This window comes from Alosa pseudoharengus, unplaced genomic scaffold, assembly GCF_046254945.1.
Source record: "Alosa pseudoharengus isolate Yale_2024_CS ecotype anadromous, Long Island Sound unplaced genomic scaffold, YU_APseudo_1.1 YU_APseudo_1.1_scf_3, whole genome shotgun sequence".
In the NCBI taxonomy this organism is placed as follows: domain Eukaryota; kingdom Metazoa; phylum Chordata; class Actinopteri; order Clupeiformes; family Clupeidae; genus Alosa; species Alosa pseudoharengus.
The window spans coordinates 25979810-25985894 of record NW_027468718.1 but is presented as its reverse complement, the minus strand read 5'-3'; the positions used below and the strand labels follow the sequence as shown (position 1 = coordinate 25985894).

Genomic DNA, 6085 nt, shown 5'->3' with positions numbered 1-6085 from the left:
GGAGGGTCATTGAACAATTTCTAGCAGGCAAGGGAGGGTCATGCAATTTTTGACTGAAGCACTCAAAATTCTTCCGGTGGCCCCTTCAATAAATAACGAACAGTCCCTAGATTGCTGCTGGGCTATAGCCTATGTCTTGGTCCATGTCCGTTCACAACTCATTGCCGTCAAACGCGTAGCCTATCTCGTGGTTGCATCCATTACAAACAAACATGCAATGTGAATGTCTGGGATTGGGAAGAGCACTAAATGCTCTACTGAATAAGCACGAAGTAAAACCTTTAAATGAAAAACACTCTTTAATAATCAAAAAAATAAACCGCTAATGAAGTAAACTTGTGACCTTAAAAAATCGTTTATCGCCTGTAACTCCGTGATAACAGGACGTAACAGGAAGGCATTTGGCTGAGCAACGGAGGTTAATATGCTCTATATTTTGTCCAAATGATGTCTGTCTATCATCGTTGCACTCAGAGAAAACCAGAATGTTTAATTTGTCCTGCGTTTCTTCTACGGCTGCAAACGGGATTCACTCGCAGTTAACCAAATATTTCTTTATTAGGGCAGGGCAGGCATATTTCTGGCTATTAAATTATTTCTAAACCAGTCTGCTAAAGTCTGTAGTGAAGTCTGTGTAGGGTTTTCCAGGCTCCATTTCTTTTTACGAGACACTCTTCTCACTTTGGGTTTGGGTTGTTACAGCGTCTCACTGGGAAAATACAAATTAAAGTCTCGTGATACCGCGTGATCCCACGCGCGGACCGCGAGTGAAGCTGGCCAAGTCGAAGCACTGCCCACTGTAAATGGCTTACTAGCTAGCTAGGTGATGGCAGTAGTCTCACTAGTTAACTAGTTGATGCATCCTTTGTCCAAACTAGTTAACTAGTGAGGTCATAAATGTATACTAGTAAACTAGTTCAAGACAAAATTCACACTAGTCAACTAGTGGCGCAGAATTCAAATTAGGAGGCGGAGAATTCTGGAAATTGAGGCTTTCTATTGGCTCCATATGTCCAAATAGAACATGACAACCAATCACAGCGCAGAATTTCACAAAATCCCACCCACAACATTTGCTTGTGGCACACAAGTTAACATGCTGGCCAAAGGAACTTTAACTAGTAAACTAGTGGCTTCAATGTGACACTTACATGTAAACTAGTGAAGGCAGAACTGCTCACTAGTTAACTAGTGAAGACACAAATGCCCACTAGTTAACTAGTGAGGTCTAAAAAGTGTCACTAGTTTACTAGTGTGCACCAAAACACCCACTAGTGAACTAGTCATGGCAATTTCCATTCGACTAGTTAACTAGTGAGGTGCAAAAAGTGTCACTAGTTTACTAGTGTGCCCACAATGCCCACTAGTTAACTAGTGAAGGCCATTCTAGCCCCACTAGTTAACTAGTGAGATGCCAAAACGCTCACTTGTTAACATGTAAAGGCCAAAATGCCCACTAGTTTACTAGTGAGGGTGTTGTGGGCCTTACTAGTTAACTAGTGGCATGCATATTTTGTTCACTAGTTAACTAGTTACACCTAAAAACACAAACAAGCTGACCATTTTTGTCCACTAGTTAACTAGTGGAACAATTTAAGTCTTACTAGTTTGCATGTGTGGTAGTGAAGCAGCTCACTAGTTAACTAGTGCCTGAAACGATCATTATGCATATTCTAATGAGAGGGTGGGTAGAAGACTCCTATTGGGTATCATGTAAGAATCCCACCCAGTCTATATGTAAATTTACTGTTCATAGCCTCGCGATCAGGTCCTGATGGGTGCCCCTAGTGGCTAAAGTGACACACTGCTCTGCAACGGTACTTCAGTATAGATAGTAAAGCAGAGCCTGCAGTATGCAGTATCTCATATTCCAGGGATTCCCAAACTGTGGTACGCGTACCCCCGGTGGTACGCGAGCTGCTTCTAGGGGGTACGCGAGATGAAAAGGGCTATGGTGGAATTTTAAATTTTTTGTCCATTTTAAATCTTTTGTAATTAATTCATGAATAAATACATAATTTCGAATCAGGTCATAATGATATGGAAACATGAAATTAAAGGATATCATTTATAAACTCTGTATGTGTTCATCAAAAAAAGGGCAGCTTATTACACATGACGCCTGGAATAGCTAATAGAATGCGTTACTTTTGAATGCGTTGGATGATCCGTGGGGGGAAAGTTTCGCGGATATAACAGGTTTTTGAAAACAACAAAAACAGAAAGGAGGGAAGGAGCAAAGCTAGGAGTTATTTCAGATGGGCAAGAAAGGTAACATTAAGCTAGGCTTTACATTTAACAAACTAAAGGTAGCCTAAGTTTAGCCTTTCTAGGCTGTATAGCCTAATGTTGTCCAAACGAATACATCCTTGTCATGCGTTGTTGTAGGCCTATTATACGATATTGTATGTGGATGTAGTTAGGCTACTATGCAGGCTAATTTTCATAACTTTTTAACTGACCAAATGCACGCACCTAAAACCAGGAAACGGAAAAATATTGTCAACGCGGGGGGGGGAGGGATTATAGAATGCGTTACGTTTTTATGTGTTTATGTGTTGGATGGTGGGGGTACGCGAGCTGAGTCGGAATGTAGGCGGTGGTACGCGGGGGGAAAAGTTTGGGAACCGCTGTCATATTCTGTCAAAATGTTTTTTAATAATAACAGGGAAACCCCATGCAAGGGATCGATTTTAATATTATTCTTTGTTTATTGTTGCTAGGCAACCACAGACATGTATCCATTCAGTCGCGCTTTTCTGATTAATAACTGAAAAACAAAAGATTGTACACATTAACTGCACACATTAACTGCACATGGTTTCAAAAGTAATTAAAAGCTCAAGAAAAAAATTCATGCACTTCTAAGGAATTGAACCCTGGTCTCCCACATGATCTCCTGCTGCTTAACCACTTGAGCTAGACTTACCACATCAGCAATGCTATCATCAATGTTCATGTTACTGAAAGGTTTCGTTGCTAGGCAACCATATACAAATGCCTCCAGTTTTATCGCGATTTTCAGATTAATAACTGAAAAACTAAAGATTGTAGACATTAACTGAACGAAGATTATAGCAATACACCACAACTTTGTCACTAGACGTGTTATCAAAACATATTTTTATGCCCAAACGATCTTAGTTTATAAAAGTTTGCTCTTAGAACAGCCTGGATGAAGTCAGCCATGTTTTCTAGGTTTCTGAGTCCTAAATGGACCAATCAAAATCCTTGTTCCGTCTTCTTCATTTGCATGTAAGTGCGACATTGCGCACTAGTTAAGTAGTGGGACAATGTTACGTCCCACTAGTTAACTATTTGCACAAAATGCAAGCCGTTTGTGTATTTATTCAAATTCCACTAGTTTACTAGTGTGAATGGCATTTTTCTCCTGCTAGTTCATTATGGACAGTGTTTTGTCCTCACTAGCTAACATGTAAGGCTCAAAATGCCCTCTATAAGCTAGTGAAAGGCATTAATAATGCAGATATGCTCACTAGTTAACTAGTGAGCATGTCCTGTTCCATTACTAGTAAACTAGTAAGGCCAAACATGTCAACTAGTTAACTAGTGAAGGCCAATGTGTCACTAGTTAACTAGTAAGAGTACCTTTTGCATTACTAGTAAACTAGATAGCTCCAAAAACAGCCACTAGTGTGTGTCTTGTGCGCACTAGTTAACTAGTGAGCTGCTTTACTGCCACACATGCAAACTAGAGAGTTAACTAGTGGACAAAAACGGTCAGCTTGTTTGTGTTTTTAGGTGTAACTAGTTAACTAGTGAACAAAATATGCATGCCACTAGATAACTAGTAAGCCCCACAACACCCTCACTAGTAAACTAGTGGGCATTTTGGCCTTTACATGTTAACATGTGAGCGTTTTGGCATCTCACTAGTTAACTAGTGGGGCTGCAATGGCCTTCACTAGTTAACTAGTGGGCATTTTGGGGCACACTAGTAAACTAGTGACACTTTTTGCACCTCACTAGTTAACTAGTCGAATGGAAATTGCTGTGACTAGTTCACTAGTGGGTGTTTTGGTGCACACTAGTAAACTAGTGACACTTTTTAGACCTCACTAGTTAACTAGTGGGCATTTGTGTCTTCACTAGTTAACTAGTGATCAGTTCTGCCTTCACTAGTTTACATGTAAGTGTCACACTGAAGCCACTAGTTTACTAGCTAGAGTTCCTTTGGCCAGCGTGTTAACTTGTGTGCCACATGCAAATGTTGTGGGTGGGATTTCGTTAAAATTCAGCACTGTGATTGGTTGTCATGTTCTATTTGGACATAGGGAGCCAATAGAAAGCCTCAATTTCCAGAATTCTCCACCTCCTAATTTGAATTCTGCGCCACTAGTTGACTAGTGTGAATTTTGTCTTGAACTAGTTTACTAGTATACATTTATGACCTCACTAGTTAACTAGTTTGGACAAATGATGCATCAACTAGTTAACTAGTGAGCCTGCTGCAATCACCTAGCTAGCTAGTAAGCCATTTATGGTTCACTAGTTAACTAGTGACATTGACCTACTGCAACTAGTTAACTAGTGAGGTGTTTTGCCTTCACTAGTAAACATGTGCACATTTTTGGCTGTCACTAGTTAACTAGTGAGACCCAAAAGCCTTCAACTAGCTGACTGGTATGCATTTTGGCCTTTACTAGTTAACTAGTAGACATTTCTGGCTCTCACTAGTTAACTAGTGAAGCTAAAATATGTTCACTAGTTAACTAGTGAGCCTTTTGGCTCCCACTAGTTAACTAGTGTGCATATTTTGGCCCTCACTAGTTAACTAGTTCACACAAACATGGCTCACTAGTTAACTAGTTGACAAAAATGGCTTACATGTACATGACAATTATGCCTGATATCAAGATATCAGAATAAATGCTCAATCGGCTTTCCATAATACACAGCATTCTGACACCTGTTGAACTTGGCGGATTGCGCACCTACGAGCAAATTTGACCAGAAAACTAACAATTCTCCTTCTGTAGGCTAGGCCTATTCTTAAAATGAATAAATAACGATAAATGTTGGTGCTATTTCAGAAAATGGTTTGGCTAGATAGTCTAATCCCAAACTACCTCCACTACATCCAACAATAATATAATTTATTACCTTTAGAGTGTTATTACAAAACTCCTTCAACCTTCTGTCTTCATGGCTAGGCTACTGACCAATCCTGGCTCAGGGATTAGTTTCTCTATCTCGTGCACGCCTAATGCTGCACCAGGCATTCTGATATTGTGCCCATTTTAGTAGGGTTTTATTCTAAGTTAAATTAATTAAATTAAGTTTCTTTGTAAACTAAATGATTGACATGTATAGAGGTTAAAATGTTACAGCTTACCTGCACGTTGATCACTCTTGACGGGGTTGACCATCCAAAAACGAGTCGTATAATTTCCTGTTCATGTTTTGTTGTTCAAAATTGTTTTATATCAGAATGTCCTCCTTTCTTTTAACGTTTGTCTTGTCTTGTTTGTTTCTTTCAGCTGCACTCCAAAAACAGCTGCCAGGGAGCACAATAATGATTTATGAAGGCACGGTGAAGAAGTGGTTAAAGTACGCTCCGGAGAGAGACGGAGGCGTAGGGAGGCGAAGCAGGCCAGCGCAAGATCAGGTAGATCAGCTAGTCGAGCTTTTTAGAAATCTCATTTAGCGTATTGCTGGGCATATTTTGTAGCCTACCAAATGTTAATATTTCTCTATTTCTTTTCAGGCGCCTTCATGACAAGACAAGACATGGAACAAAAATAAACCTACATGGATCCGATGGAACATAAATAAACGAAAATGTGTTTGATAAGATGTTCTGTGTGTTCATTAGTAGCCTAGATCTGGCACTCTGCCTTGAAGGAGATTAAGTAAAATGTCTTTGTTATCCTATTGTAAGAGTAATTTTATGATGTCCTGTTGTAGATAAAACAGGAAGTGAAACTGAATGAATCAATCGACCAAAATTCGACCATAATCGCTAGTTGAATAAAGGTTGAAGGGGGGTCGATTCGCCCCCTTTTCAACGTTGATTCGACGTGGAACAGTATGAGCAAATTGCCGTCGAATCGACGACCGGCTT

At 39.9% G+C, this 6085-nt stretch overlaps 1 long non-coding RNA gene across 1 annotated transcript; it reads left to right on the top strand.

Annotated features, from left to right (window-relative positions):
• The first annotated feature begins 5361 nt into the window (after positions 1-5361).
• LOC143099699 (uncharacterized) lies at positions 5362-5817 on the top strand. The gene is made up of 2 exons (XR_012981714.1): positions 5362-5629; positions 5729-5817. It is a non-coding gene; the product is annotated as an uncharacterized LOC143099699 (long non-coding RNA).
• Positions 5818-6085: the final 268 nt, after the last annotated feature.